We start from the raw sequence: 16,626 nt of genomic DNA on the forward strand, positions 1-16,626 counted from the left end.
TTTCCTCAAAGTCCATTATGGTAACGTAATGGTAGAGTTTGTCACATTAGAATGAAAAATGCTAAGTGAGGCTACGATTCAGTAACCCTAGTATTAGCAGGATTCACTTTCCAAGACAGCCCCTTGTCTATGACATTTCAGTGTTCATACTTCTAGCAAGAGAGAAACATCTTGTCTCTGTAAGCAGAAGGAGCTAGTGGTTCCTGGAAAAAGACCACCAGACACAGCTTTCCAATCATTCTAGGCCCCGGGGCCATCCTGGGAAAGAACGAAGAATGACCAGCCACTATCCAGCCAGGAGATAGCCTAATCCTACCAGGGACAAAAGATCCATGCTAGAACTCCCAGTGTGGATTCAGAAGCAAAGACTGACTTGACACCATCCCTGAGCTGTCTTTGCAGGATCTAAACCCCTCTGAGCGCTCAGATACCTGACCGACTGGCATCAGGGAATGGCTGGTGCTGGGCCCTGTGACTCAGATCGAACACCTGGACCCGGGACCCTGGGATTTCCATGCTATGTTCCCCATTGAGAAAGCGCATCCATGAGTATGTATTATGCACCCTTAGCTTAACACTTCCCCAGTTCTGTTGTTCAGGGAGACGCTGCTGTGGGAAATATCTCCCATGTTCTCCTTTCGTTGTTGCAAGTAAAACCCTTCCTTTTTCTCTTCTTTGGCTTGGCTGTGTCTTTTGGCTGGACACCCACCAAGAGGCAAACCTCGTTTTGGGTATCATCACTGCAGCGTTCTGTAACCAAAAATTCTTCATTGCTTTCCTTGGCTCTTTTGCGAGCTTTGCCCACTTTTCTATTGGGTTGCTGGTTTTGTTCTTTATTTCAAGGAATTCTTTAAAGAGATTAGCTCTTTGTGATATGTGTACCAACATTTTTCTCCAGTTATTGTTATTGTTTTGTTTTTAATTTTGCTTAAGGGATCTTTCTCTTGTGCAAAACCATTTTTTAAATTGTGATATGGATTTATGCTTATTTATGCTTATGAATTTGGGTTATAGTTACAAATAATTTCTTGGCTCCAAGATTATAAAATAAATTCAACCACAAGTTTTCTATTGTTATTTTATGTTTTATTCTTTTAAATCTGTAATCCATTTGGTGTTTAGCCTCATGTACTCTCAGGTATAGCTTGGACTTTCTTTCCAAATGACTACATTGTTTTTCTAACACTTTTATTAAAAAGTCCACTTTGATTCCACTGATGGGTCTATACCTGAACTTTCTAGTTTGGGTCCTTCAGTAATCTTAAAAAAAAAAAAAAAAAACCTTAAAATTCTACAAGTGTAAGACCCCACAAAACCTGGATATGCTACTAACTGAGTGTGGTAGGTTTGTAGGATAGGCTTCTAAAGGAAGCACATTTGTATATTAGGTAAATGGTAACATTATCATTAAATGTGAATTTGAATTAAAAAATTATGACAATAACCAATATTAAAGATTGGGTAAAAAGGGAGTTTGCTCAAGAAACAGTTTTTAATGAACTTAATAGGTTTGGAGAATAAGATGGTTGTACTGGGACAGAGTAGAAAGATAGGCTGGAAAGGAGTTTTGGTGTAAAATTTTGTAGGCCACTGAATAGAGGAGATCTATGTATTACTTCAGGATAAATGCACAACATTCAAAAAATGTAGGAAAACATAAGCTTGAATGATCACGTAGGAATGATATCTAGAGACAGATAGACAAGGAATCATAACTTTGGAGCAAATCAAGGTTAGACCAGAAATCAAGCACATACAGAAAGAAAGAAACCATGTTCATTGAGCACCTTGATATTTGATCATTTCATACCCATTTAATAGATGAACATTCTAATTCTTGTTCAAATGGTCAAGCTACTGTTCCAGATTATGCCTTTACTATGTGGTAAACCAAAAATTTAAACTCTTATCTGTCTGGCTTCAAGCACTAACTGGAAAAGGTAAAAGTGTGTGTGTGTCTGTGTGTGTGTGTGTGTCTGTGTGTGTGTGTAATGGGGGGAGCATGGGAGGAGGGTACGTGGAACAGGGTTTTGGTAGCATAAGAAGGCAAAGAACATTAAGTAGATGTAATCAGATAAAGCTGAGAATATGTTCTTAGTGATTTAAGAACCACTGGCTGTGCTTGGATAGAGAGGACTGGAACGAGGTGAAGCCAGGGAAGGGTAATGTATCGTCGACACACTAAGGGGATAAAACCATAGAGTCCATGCTTAAAGAATGCATGGCCACGTGTGCACACACACAAACTCCTTCCCTCACAAATTTCTGTCTCTAAGCAATAATTACAAATTCACATGAAAATGTCTCCGACGTCACTGTAGATGGAACTTGCAAGGCATTAAAGACTAAAAATGTAATGTCAATATAGGAACAAGCTTAAAAGAACTATGTTTACAGAAATGCCACCTTCATAGATCATATAATTGGAGGCCCACCCATCAGTGCATTTAAAAAAGTGCACAGTTACCCAACTTTGGAATAAATGCATACACCCTTGAAATCTAGCGGAAGGCACACAATTCCTACCATTCTGTTGAGCAAATTCCTTGGATTGAACCCCGATTATCAGTTAGCAGTGTAACAGTCTGTTGAAAGTCTAAGGAAACTTAGAGGGTCAAAGATGTAGGTAAATAGCGAGTACTTTCTTAAAACCATGAAACATACCATGCACAAAACAGTCCATTTAACGTGTATGTGCAACTTCAAAAACAGACTGAAGTGCTACACTTCGGAAAGAGTTTCAAGGCTGCTTCTATTAGTGCGATGGGGGAAGGAGAAAACAACTATTATGATTTTAAGGCATAAAATTAAAATCACCGAATTTAGCTTGTTTAGTGGGGAAAAAACTCCTTTGTGTAAAATGTCTTTGATAGTTTATACATCAATGTGCTTTTTTCATATAAAATTTAAGTCCACCACAGAATCTTTGTAATAAGTAACACATACTGGTTTTCTTTTTAAATTGTATTAAGTCATCAAACTCAGAGAGAGAACAGGTTACTTTCTACTTCAAACATCAGGCCAGAGGTTTCAAATATTCAACCCCTCTGCCAGTAACTCTCTTTCTCACTCTGTAACAAAACTGCATTTTTGGAGAGATCACAGGCATATCTCTGCCTCCAGTTTCAATCATGGCCCTTTTGGATCTGTGGCTCTGTGTGACCGAGAGCATAGTACTGTTCATAACAGCAGGTCCGTTGTGACACAGTAGCTCTAAGTTGACTAAACTCTTCTAGAGATTAGACCTACAGAATGGCAGAGATAGAGGACTCAGCCTAGGTCATCAGCATCTGCCTTTTTTTTGTTTGTTTTTAAACATGAAAACCCAATGGACAGTAAGGAGTATGTCCGTGATGCCAGTAAGTGCATTACTTAGCAGCCTGGAGGCTATTGGGATAAGGCCTGGGGACCGTCTCACCTGCCTTCCACCACCCTGCCCCCACTGGAAACTTCTTAAAAACAAAGATACTCCCTAATCAGAATGCATGCCGCTGATATATATATATATAAATGTGTGTATATATATATATATATATATATATGTGTGTGTGTGTGTGTGTGTGTGTGTGTGTGTGTGTGTGTGTGTGTGTATATATATTTTTTTTTTTTTTAAGCAGCCACGGGAGATAACATTGTCACAAACTAATTAAGGACCCAACTTTAAAACAGATATTCCCAAGAGGAATTAAATCCATTCACTTCCAAACTGACTACTCTTGTCTAACAATCCTACTTTAAAAAAATACTTTATTTGGGGCACCTGGGTGGCTTAGTCAGTGAAGTGTCTGCCTACGGCTCAGGTCACCATCTCAGGGTCCTGGGATCGTGCCCCACATCGGGCTCCCTGCCCAGCAGGGGAGACTTCTCCCTCTCCCTCTGCCTGCTGCTTTCCCTGCTTGTGCTCTCTCACAATCTCTCCCTCTCTGTGTCAAATAAAATCTTAAATACATACATACATACACACATGCTTTATTTTGAATTTGTATCCTTTTAAAGCATCTTCAACCAATTGAGAGATGACGTCAAATAGTGTTGAGAAAAACCTGCTAGTTATACAATGCATGCCAGCAATAACCGAAACCTAGACTTTATTGTCCAAAGCCGTCGATATTGATCTTTCTGTTGCAAAGACACTTTTATTTCTAATACCTTTTTTTAAACAAAAGATCTAAGTAGGCGAAATGAACAATAGAAAGCAGCACTTCACTAGGATTTATTTTAGAGACCCGACACATTTCTAAAAGGTTTAATCGATAAACAGTAGCAACTATTTCTTTGGCACATTCTATGTTAAGTGCTCGATGAGCACTGTATCACAAAACCCCCAAAACCACTTTATGAGGTGGGTTCTGTCATTCGTTCGTTTGGAAGAAGAAGAAACCCAGGCTGCAAGGGATTAAGTAACCTGCCAAAGACAACAGCTCAAAAGTGGCCGATTTAAAATCTGGGCTCCCGGCTATCGCCAGAGCTCTCCCACACCCCACAGAGCTGTGCTTCCAAAGGAAATCAGCTGGGAACACTTCCATATTACGATACAAAGAATTAGCTAATGTAGATAATATTTTTACAGAACCGTTACATGTCAGCTTATAAATGTAAGACTACCAAGCACAAGAAGTTATGTTTTTAAATCCTGATGTGAAATTTGAGTCCTGTCCAGCTTTAATTTCATTTTCTTCTTGGAATACACAAGACACCAAGCTGGAATTAAATTCAATCCCAGCAAAAGGGAACGGTAGCTGTTCTGGGGGCAGGCACTGGCGTGGGTATGTAGCACTCACAGATAGGAAGAACCAGCTATCACATTCTGGGAATATTAATACATCAGGAAAATCGACATAACTATATGTTAATCCTGTGGCAGAAAAAGGCAATTAGAAGCCTCTGATCTTTCTGATTAATGGGGATTTAGCTAAAGAGACTCGTGCATTATAGATCTAATAGAATCCCTGTCACTGGCTTATTATCAGTCTTCCTTCCCTTATAAGATCTAGTGAAGGTCGTGGATGACACACCAGCTGAGTTTTGTCCACCTCAATTTAGATCATGAAACCCCAATGGAACTGAGTCGCATAACCAAGGACTGGTACAAATGATCAGTTTTTCCTCCTTTGGCTGCTTCACTGTTTGCCTAATACTTCGTCGGAGGAACAGGAATGGAAGCAAAATGACAGTTCTTCCCATTTGTTTATCAGATAGAGGTTTTGGGGTAGGAAGGGACTCAGGACCTCAACCCACATCAGGAGATAGCGGTCACCGTGGGTTATCTTAGCAATAAACACAGGCAGCACTCACCCCTAGATACCTATACAATCTGAACATCTGCCTGGGTAGATGAGGGGATGTTTGCTTGGCCACGGCTGGGGAGCTGGTCTTCGGATGATGTTCAGGATTGGAGGGACAGACATTGTTATTTAACTCTGCAGTTGCCGGGACGCCTGGGTGGCTCAGTCAGTTAAGTGTCTGTCTAAGGCTCAGGTCATGATCCCAGGGTCCTGGGACTGAGTCCCGCATCAGGCTCTCTGCTCAGTGGGGAGCCTGCTTCTCCCTCTCCCTGCTGCTCTCCCTGCTTATGTGCTCTCTCTCGTTTTCTCTCTCTGGCAAACAAATAAATAAAATCTTTTAAAAATTACAAAACAAAAACAAAACTCTGCAGTTGCCGATAAAGCAGAGAGGAAAGTCACTGGCAAATAGGGAATCCACACTTAACTTGTAATGCTTTTCTAAGAAATGGTTGGTCAGACAGAAGAACTATCATTTAACAAATATATGTGAAGCACTTTATGGAAAGGACACTATGGGGAATGTAATAGATCGTCAAATAGAATAACAAGAAGTCAAATAACAGCGAAGACTGTTTTGTCAACTTTGAAGTATTATCTATGCTGAAGGTAGTATAAAACTAGAATGACCACCCCTTCCGAGAGAAAGCTGATTTACGCATGAGGGCTGGGAATCAATCTTATTATAAGAAATGAAATTACACAGAAAAATACCTTGCATGTTCTCAACTCACATTCTAGCGTCACAGAAGTCACAGACAGGAATGACTGACCCTATCAAGTGCCATGTTGGTAATCACGAAAACTCTCATTTGCTGGGTGCTTACTTAGATGCCAAGTTCATTTCCGCTTCAGGCCAACTTTGTATCAAGGTTATTAAAGTAATTTCCCCATTTGTACCCATCAGAAAACGATGGGCTTAAGGACTTTCTAAAAGGTACAGAAACTAGGTAGAGGTAGAGTCGAATTCAAGTCAGTGGTGGTTGGTGTTGTTGCTTTTACCTAAAACAAATACAACAGTCTGTAAGACACAGTACTATCCTGACACTGGAGTCCTTAGAGACTTTGGATGGACCCGTCAGGAAGGACGATACCCAGCAGGGGTACTTAAGGAAAACCTTGCAGGTGGAAGAATATCTGGAAAGACAGCCAGAAGAGGGAAAGGCACCTCAGACATGCAGAACAGCATAGGGAAAAGCATGGAGGTTGGAAAGTGTACGTTATCTTTGGTGAAGCGGTCCTTTGCCAACCTTCAGTGAGGGAAGCACTGAACCGTGTGTGAATTCCTGCTCTTGTCTTTGACAGGATACGTCTTTCCCTCCAGCTCCCAACATAGCCTTGACCTTGCATTTCACTCCTGGCTGTTTATTGAACTGTCTGGGTGTTAGCTCCTGATATTCCTCTAGAATTGGTGTCAAAGCCTAATGAGCATTTACAATTTTGTCTCTTTCTTCCTGTTAATAAACCACGTCTCCCCTTGCTGTCAAAGCTAAGTAGAATTTGGAGCCAGAATAAGCTTTGTCTTAGAGGAATTAACTAAATAGGACTTAACATTAATGAACCTCTTGACAAGTATAAATAAAATCTACCGAAGTTAGTAAAAAGGCATAAAAAGTGTCTCAAGGTGTTTTTTTTTTTTAATGTGTATTTTATTATCAGGTCAAACTTCTAATGATAGCAACTGTTGCAGAGTTAAGTTTTTCATTCTCCTCAGCCTCTTTCAATCCTATTATACTTTTCAGCCCCAGTTTCTGGTTTTTGTTTTTGTTTTTTTCAAGCCAAAGATGCAGGCTTCATTCATGTTTTGACATTTCTGTAATTAGAAGTCACTCACAGCACCTCACAGTCACCGCAAATTATCCCATAGTTTTTTCTTCCCTCTCCTAAATCTGTCATTCGAACGATGGCTCTTCCCACCATTGGTGTTGTTGCAGAATCTTGGAAATCTGTTTTACTTTTGTCTTGATGCCGGGGTGGCTCAGTCAGCTAAGCGTCTGCCTTCGGCTCAGGTCATGATCTCAGGGTCCTGAGATCGAGTCCCCACATCAGGCTCCCTGCTCAGCAGGGAGTCTGCTTGAGATTCTCTCTCTCTCCTTCTGCCTCTGCCCCCAACCCCATTTGCACTCATGCTCACTCTCTCGCTCTCTCTCAAATAAATAAAATCTTTGTCTTTTTGTCAAATGGTGTTTTGGGGGGACCAAAAAAAAAAGGCACTGAACCACAACAAAAATTTCTGAAAACAGTAAGTAAAACAAACCAAAATGAAACTTTAATCTACTTGTTCACCACGATGCATGGCAAGCGTAGTCACATGCATACCCCTAATAATAACTAAACATGACGTCATCATTTTCTTCTCGGAATTCTTTATTCCTCCTCCTGGATTCACTCACTCCTCTCAAATGGAAAAAGAGACTCCACTCTAAGTGGCAGGTAGAAAAGGTAAAAACTAAACCAGGGGGGCTTCCATGGACATACTTATCAAGCCCCCTATTTATCATTTTGTTCCAAATTTAGCATTTTTCTGGAAAAGCAAAGAATTCTGTGTCCATTGCAGATGGAAGTCAGATCATGAGTTGGGGACTGGTGGCAGCTGGAAGAATTCGAGTTTGGGATTCCTTGTGGGGAATCGGGCAGTGGACCCCTCGCGGCACCCAGTCAGGGGAAGGCATGGCCGTTACTCCAGGAGGCACGGGGAACCCTGGGTTAGCGTGGGAGCTGTTTTCTCAGATGTGACCTGTCCTCCTCCTCCAAAACTTGATTTCCATTAGTCACTGCCTAGTCACTGTGTGTAGGCTGGTTTAAGGGCACAATGCTGAAAATGCAGTTCCTTTATATTAAGCTGCCTACACAGCCTATTAAACCAGATCCTAAATGGTCACTACGACACCAAATCGCTACTGCCTGACCCAAGATGTACCCACCATGTGGGCTGTGCTGGTCTTAAAGATCACTTGTGTGGGGGGGGCGCCTGGGTGGCGCAGTCGTTGGGCGTCTGCCTTCGGCTCAGGGCGTGATCCCGGCGTTCTGGGATCGAGCCCCACATCGGGCTTCTCTGCTAGGAGCCTGCTTCTTCCTCTCCCACTCCCCCTGCTTGTGTTCCCTCTCTCACTGGCTGTCTCTCTCTGTCAAATAAATAAATAAAATCTAAAAAAAAAAAAAAATCACTTGGAAGAAACAAAAAGCTTCAAATAAACTTTTGAGTATACAGAAGAAAGTCTTATAAAAATCAATACATCAAAAACTACTAACTTGCCAAAATTTTAAGTAAAAAATAAATGTATTGAAGGATTTATGTCTGTAGATTTAGTGATGATCTGTACTGGAATGTCTTCCTATCACTTCCTCTCCAAATACACCAAAACCTTAAATAAAATTATACTAATATCTGATTTCTTTTTAACTATTAAAGTGTTCCACATTTTTTTTAGAGTAACCATTTGATGTACTATTAGGTCAGAATTTTTTTTTTTTGAAAGATTTTTTAGAGAGAGAGAGAGCACAAACTTGCAAGTGGGGGAAGGGCAGAGGGAGAGAAAGAATCTCAAGCGGACTCTGTCCTGAGAGCAGAGCCTGATGCAGGTCTCAGTCCCAGGACCGGAGATCATGTCCCCAGCTGAAAACAAGAGGCAGCCGCTTAACTGACTGTACCACCCAGGCGCCCTCAGAAAATTCTTAAATAGCAGGCAAGACACTCTATCTTGATAATATTCTAATTTGGTAGCAAAAGAATAAGAATTTGAGGAATATTTGCTTTTCTTTAAAAAAATCTTATATAATACATACTGTATCTCATTCATACACACACACACACACACACACACACACCATGCATACATACACAAATGCATATATACAGATTAGGAGTAAAATAACTAACACTTTAAAGGAACACACACACACGCGCGCACACACACACACACACACACACACAGTCCCACACATAGAACTTTTTAATACAACAAAATTCTAGCAGCAGTCCCCAAATGGTTGCTCAGGGCCACTCAAGTATAAAGCATGGACCTCTGTTTCTCAGAGTGTGGACAAGTGACAAGTTGAGCAGCAGGAAACATGTTTGTCAACATTGACCAAGTCGACCAGAACCACACAGGACGATCGGAAGGAAGCAGCCCCCGAAGCCCACTTGAGATGGTGGCCTCGGCGGCCATCCAGACCCCTCCCCCGCAATGGTGGCTGCTACCATTGGCTCAAGGTCCGCGCAAGCAGAGCGGGTGTGCTCAGTATTCAGTCATCAGCCGGTGGCTTTCCCTTCCTTCAACACCTAGAGCCCCTAGCTCCCAGAATCACGGTTTTTATTCCTTGTAACTGGTGAACCTAAGAATCATGACCCGCGGTGCAGATCACAGTACTGAGCTCGGAGCCCTGCTCAGAGGATCACACAGTACCTCGTGGGAAGCCCAGAGCACAGGTGGGAGTCCGGGAGTCTCACTGGAGCCCCTCAGCCAGGGAGGGAGTCCAGCTGATCCCACCTGGGTCAGCAGAGACTCTGGACGGTTTCCCAGCCTCTAGAAGTATCCATTAGGAAACCCCAGAATCTATCACATTTTGCTCTTTTTTTTGTTTGAACAAATTCGGTCACAGCCTGAAATGAGGAGACACATTTTAAAAATTATGAGCACATTTCTAAAAGAAGGGAAAAATCCAACTCCATAAGAAAACGTTTTTTAATCTCTTCAAAAAACTTATACTGTTTGGGGCATGGGGCGGGGCTCAGTCGGTTTAGTGTCTGACTCCTGATTTCGGCTCAGGTCATGATCTCGGGGTTGGGAGATCGAGTCCCATGTCCTGTTCCGCGCTCAGCAGTGCAGCATCTGCTTAAGATTCTCTCTCCCTCTGCCCCTCCACCCACTTGTGCATGCTTTCCAAAATAAATAAAATCCTTTAAAAAAATCTTACGTTGTTTTAATATTATTAATCCATGATGCATCCCTCAGGACTGACCTGAAATGTCACCTCCTCCTGAAAGCCTGCCCACAAATCTGGGTTATGTGTTTTCTTACTGTGTTCCTGCATCGCTCCGTGCTGACTCCTAACGGGGCATTTATGACACTGCCCTACAATTGCTTGTTTTCCCTTTTCTGCCTCTACCTGACTATGAGCTTTTTGGGGACAAAGGGACTATGTTTTCTTCATGCAAGCAGCCCCGGAATCTGGCTCAGTGCTCAGCACAGAGCTGATGTTAATAGATGTTTCATGAACAACAAACTGAATTAAATAGGAATTGCTTTCAAGCGACACAGGGAGAGAGATCAGCCCACCAGAAATAAGTCACGGGGAGGCCGAGAGGCATTCTGCAAATGCAATGAGCTCCTTTGAGAGGAGGTAAGTCTCTTCGCCATGAGAATTTATGTAGGCGCAAAATAGCTAACTTGTCATCCATCGGTTGGTGGTCTGGACAGGATGAATTCTGAAATCCCCTCCAACTGGAAATTCTGGTATTCGAAATCTGCATTTCCTATAAATAGAGCCCTCTATTTTAATTAGCCTGCTTAGTGACTCAAAATTAGCATTTTGTTTCCTCCTAAGTGTTAAAGACGCTGCCTAGTGCTTACCTGTAGAATAGCAGGTTCCAGAAGGACACAGACAGCTTTACAAAAAAGCGTTGTTCTGAGCCTCCCCAGGAACCACATGATCCTTATCAGTTGTTAGGCAATTCAGGATTGTGCGAAGTGTCAGAATAAAAAGGTTTCTTGGATATATTTGAAATGGAAAGGCATCTTTCAGGAAATCTTTCAGGAAATGAGATGTTAGCTTAACAAGAAAACTCCTGGTCCAATGAAGAAAGAGAGGGAAACCAAATCGAATAGCTTCAGAAGTCCTTAACGTCCCCAGATGCCTTCTTCCACATTAGCACCTGTGGGCTTTGCTGCGACACGCAGGCTTCTCGTTCATGTGCCCACTGCTCTGGGTCACAAGCTGCTTCCCACTAGACATATCCGTTCATCACAAAGTCTCCAAGGGCTCCACAGATGGACGTTAGGGAGAAGGCAATATCTGTTCCCTGCATTGGGCAAATAATTTGCTTCTGAACTGCTGATCTAAATTAGAACCAGATTTGACGTGCCTGCAAGACAGGGATGTCACCTGGTGAATTCGATTTCAACTAAAATGGCATCTTCAAGAATTATCAACTGAGATGCAGCTCTTCACTGTATGCTAGAGTGAAAGGATTTGGGGGGAAAATGGCGGGGATATTGTTATTGGTTAATATGAATTTCATTCTAATGGCTAACTAATGATGGGGAGCAATTATGTACCTACATTGCTGCTCCCCTCATGGAACTGGGTGATGAAAGATTCTCTGTAGAAAGACCTTCTTTGTCATCTCAAGCACTTGGCAACTTGTCCCCTTTAGGAAGGCAAGTCTCTACAGTACTGATAGTGAGGTAGAGAGCGATTCCTCAGAGGCTAGTAAACCATCCTGACTGTTGAGAACATGGGGATCCCAGCCAGTGTCAGCTGCCTGCTTATCATACCTGTCTGGCTGGTTTTCAGTGTAGTTCCTGTCAGTTTTACACACTTCCCAAAATATGGATGAACTGTCAAGAATATTACCTGTAGACAAAAGTCAGCAAGTCCTATTTTCCTACTGACCATCGTGTTTCCTTTTCAGCTATGGTCTTGCCCTAAATACAAACTTGAAATTTTTCCCTGAATCACAGAATTAAAGGTTTCCCCTGAACATCGTGGGGGTGGGGTTGACATAGGGAAAATAAGACAATTTGCTGGCTTCCAGGCAAAATGTGCCCACCATCACTTTGAATAGGAATCTCTGAAAAGGACAGCAATAGGAAATAATGTGAACATAAAGAGGAGCTGGGGAGGTAATACACGTGCATTTAATAACCTTGTACGTTTCCTCTTTATTTATTTCAAGCATCACCTGAATTCTATAAATTATACCTCTTCTCAGCCAACCATTTAAAAAACAAAATAAAAAGAAACCATCCTTTCCTTCTGGTCATGGTCTAAGGGGGCTGTCCTGAAATGTCAGTTTTCATGTTTGTGACACGTTCCCACTGCAGAGCACATTTACATTGGCAGACCACCTCAGTGCGATTAGAATGCTCTTATTATCAGGTTCTAGGACCTCCCTTCAAAATCTCAACCCAAAATTTGTATGCCATCAGTGCAACCAATAATGAGCTTTGGTGTGGGCTGGAAAAATGAGGATAGCTCTGCACCTCGACTGATTTGGTTCAGAACCAACTGAATTGTTTTCGTTTCCTTTTCCTCCAATCTGTGGGCTAAGCAGCCCTGGGGATGTAATTCTTTTCACTGACCTGGAAAATTCCTGGTACTATCAGCTTTTGAATTGGGGCTTTCCAAGAATTAGGGGAGAAGAGGAGGCTCCCAAAACATCCTCTGCTTTGGCCAGTTTAAGAATAAGCTAAGACACTGGGACCCTAGAGACCGAGGCTGGGCATATCCAGCTGCAGGACACCTTCAAAGTAAAACAATTTCTAGCTATAGGTTATAGAGCTTCCCTTTCAAAAGGGGTTTTGGAGATCTGATTCAATTTCAGAGAACATCTCGTTCCAGAAATCTCTAGAACTTCCCAAAGGCTCATTATTCCTTTTTAGATTTTCTGTCTTTCTATATGGCTTTGAACCATCTTTCCACTCATGAACACAAGTGTGAGAGAATAGTTAAGGATATGTAACTGGAATTGATTTGCTACATTTTATTATTCTGGGAAGAACAAAACCAAACCCAAACAACCACAAAAACTCTTTGGGGCCAGAAAAAATAAAATCTTCACATCACTGTACATGAGCAGTACATTATTAAAATTTGACTCTAACTTTGGAGTAGTTACATTTAAAATCTTTTCCTAAAAAGCCCTCATTGTTAGCTGTATATCCAATCACTTTTTAGTCTATTTTCACTAATGAATGTTAATTCTTAATATGCTTTTAACGATTTATATTGATATTGACCACAAAGGGAGCTGCAAGTCAGTGGGTTTTCAGACTTTGCAAAAGAAGCCCATGGTGATGACAGGAGGCAAAGTCTGAAGACTTGATGCAGTTAATTGCCTTCCACTGTGATAGTCTAATGTTGAAAAGTGTGTCTGCGGGCAGAAAGTCAGCGGACCTAGTGGAGAGAAAAGAACTCTGGGGAGTCGGGGGGGAGGCCCCTCCTGCACCGTGGGGGTCCCCCAGGGCCAATGGAGAAGCAGAGGGGACTGAGCCAGTGGACAGGGACCAAGCTCCAGCAGGAAGAGCAAGGGGGAGAGTCAGAGGCAAAGAAACAACTGTGTGGATGTGAGGAAGTAAAGTTTATGGCAGGAATTACCAACAAAACAAACCGAACCCGTGATACCCAAGAGCAGGAGATGGGGCTGGAAAGGTAAACAGCCTCCGAACATAAAAGGCCTCAGACCCATAAAATGCTGTTCCTCTCTGCACTTGAATTCTTCAACGCCTGATAAAGAATACTATTTAATCACCTTACCGCATTCAAAAGGCTTAAGAAGTTGATTCTAAATATTTTATTTAGAAGAACTTTTTAAAAAACCTATGAGCTCCCATCTCAAAGCAAGTGCTACCCTCACAGCCAATCACTTCTGTAGACTTCGACCATCTGTCTATTTGAATTGTGTTATTTCATCACATTTATTGAAAAATCAACCACTCTCTTCCAGTGTGGCTAGGCAGCAAGCCTCAATACCCAGAGTGAGACAAATCTTATTTTCTCACTAGTTTTCCAGATGCTTAGTAGCTGCCTTTTGGAATTCAAAAATTCACATCATTTCTTAAATATATTTGATGAGTATAGGGACCACAAATTAAATACGTGTAATTGGGATACCAGTCCAGCCAGCAAGGCCAGGTATGGATCTCAGAGACTAAAGCGGTGGAGGAAATGCTCTGGGCACATCTCCAACACAACGCTCTGGGCTGGCATTAACCAGCATCTGTGGGAAGGACCTGAGCCTTGCACTGATGCAACTCCACCCTCTGTAAGGGTGTGAGGTTGGGAATTACTTCATCTCACTCGACTTCACACCTCCTTCTATAAGGCTGGAACAATACCTACCTATTAAGGTTGTTGTAAGAACAAGAATTTACAAACTGCAATGCAAGGAGCGGGGCAAGCGTGGGAACGCAACACAGGGGATTGGGGGTTTACACAGGTTCACAAACCCTTCCCACTGAGCTGCTTCAAACCCCTAGCTATTGTGAGCCAATTAATGGTAAGCCACTGGGCAACCCCAGTCTTCATGCTCCACTCACAAGACACCTCCTTAAATGGGCCCCTCCTCGTCAGCGCCAAGGGCCGTCTGTCATTTCTTGTTTCTGAATGTGAGGCTCTCGGCAAGTCAGGCCTCTGTGTGGGGGCACATTTGTTGCCATTCTTGATTAATACACTGCATTCGGTGTTTATCCCTTGGAGGACAATCCAGGCCTCTGGGCCTTCTCTTTAAAGACAATCATAGCATAATTTAAATGGAATGAGGAAAGCCAAGACTGTTTATAAGCTCTCAGAATCTCTTTTCAAAGTTAAAACATTATCATTTTTTTTTTTTCTGTTTAAACACAAAGATTTCAGCTTGCACTGAAGCCAAAAGGCAAGACCATCTTTACTTGAAGGGAAACCAATCCTGTAACTAGACATGGCCTCACTCTTTCAAGAGCTTATAGGTGGTTTCCTAATGGGTCCCTCAACGTGTTGGAGGCACACCACGGCATCAAGTGAGACAGAGGTGCCCAACATGCTCCCATCAGGGCCTGGAAATCCTCTGGGCCTCACAGGTTTTCCAGTGGAGGAGAATGTCCTCTATTTTCACAGGAGTTCACATGCTCCACGGCATAGCCAAGTCAGAACATCATATAGGGTTTTGCAGTCAGATGAACACGGGTCCAAGCCCAGCCCTGCTATTCACTAGTGTTGTGAACAGCTGAGCCCTGAGTTACTTACTATTCACTCATCTGCAGAATGAGCCTGTCACTGGGTGTCTAGTTCACCGGACTCTGCAGAACACAGGTTGTCAAACTAGGGCCTAGCACCTGATTTTTCACTTCCCACAAGCTGAGAATCACTTGTACATGCCCAAAACGGAATATGTTTCCCTCTTGGTTATTTAAGTACCTCAAAAATATTCCTGATTGTAGCCCACCAAGCCTAAAATAGTCACAGTCTGGCTCTTTACAGACCACGTTTGCTGACCCCTGGTCGGGATGATGACGTAGATTGGGAATCTTCTGTAAGCACTGTATACACTTGGCACACTGAGGTGTTTAATAAACATCCCTTCTCCTCTGAGGGAGCAACCGTGACTTTGGGCAAACAAGCACTAAATTAAAACAAGATCTCTGAAAGTGCTTAGTTTCCATCACTTGTAAACTCTGTGGTATTGGAAAATTTCTTGGTCTCTCTGGAAGATCAGTTTACTTCTTTTCAAAATGAGACTATCAATACTTTTTTTGCACAGATTTTTTCTCAAACAAAATGGTTAATTACTCTAAAACAAATGAGATCAGCATTTTCCAGAGAGTAACTCTTTGTAAGCTTACTGTAGAAATCTTAGAAAATAAACCCACAGACGTGTATGTATGGACACCTAAGTCATTCGTTGTCCCTCTAAGGAGAATTCCTGCCACGCTAAGTTGGAATATTGCCTTTCGTTTACTCTCCCCTTTCTTCTCTTTCTCAGACTCCTACTTTGCACCCAGCCACCCTTACAATGACACAACTAACTTCTGACCAATCTGATGTTTATGGAAGAAACCTAGGCCATTTCCAGAAAGTCTCTTTGAAGAGCAGAGAGTCAGCCTGCTTCTAATTTCCTTCCTCGGTCCTACTGGCTAAAATGCAGAGCTGACAAGTAAACTAGCTGAACCCTTCAGGACCATGAGGATGGGACACCCTGGGGTAGGGGGCAGGCAGGGGAGCCTAGAGATGGGTCAGCAGTAGGCTGGGAGTAACTTGGGTCTTTGAAAGCTTTATGGAGCCACCATACCAGCTCTAGCTGGCCTTCCTCCCCTCAGACATCTTTTACTCTTTCCTGTTTTAGTCTATCTTTGATTTTCCTATTACAAGCAATCATCTTATCTCCTCCAGACTTTCTTGGTGGTGAAGGATGGCTTGAAATAGACCAAACTGTTACCTGTGATTTCTCCTGGGTGGTAGGGTTAAGTGGACTGTGTAATACTCCGATGCTTTCTTGTATTTTCTCCATCCTCCACAGTGGATAGATGATGACCGTGCCACCAGAAAAGTCTTCATCTTAGGGTCAAATTATGGAAGTACTGAGGATTTCACAGAATATGTAATACCTAAAAAGAAGGCCTTGTCCCACTCAAATATTCCTAAGAAC

The 16,626-nt window shown here is 42.3% G+C and overlaps 1 protein-coding gene across 2 annotated transcripts in view; it reads right to left on the bottom strand.

Moving 5' to 3' along the window:
- Positions 1 to 16,626, bottom strand: part of PRKG1 (protein kinase cGMP-dependent 1) — a 1,185,335-nt gene that overhangs the window by 395,027 nt on the left and 773,682 nt on the right. The gene's annotated exons all lie outside the window — the stretch shown is intronic.

Source organism: Ursus americanus, chromosome 6 (genome assembly GCF_024610735.1).
Source record: "Ursus americanus isolate L20-20 chromosome 6, mUrsAme1.1.p, whole genome shotgun sequence".
NCBI classification, from domain to species: Eukaryota; Metazoa; Chordata; class Mammalia; order Carnivora; family Ursidae; genus Ursus; species Ursus americanus.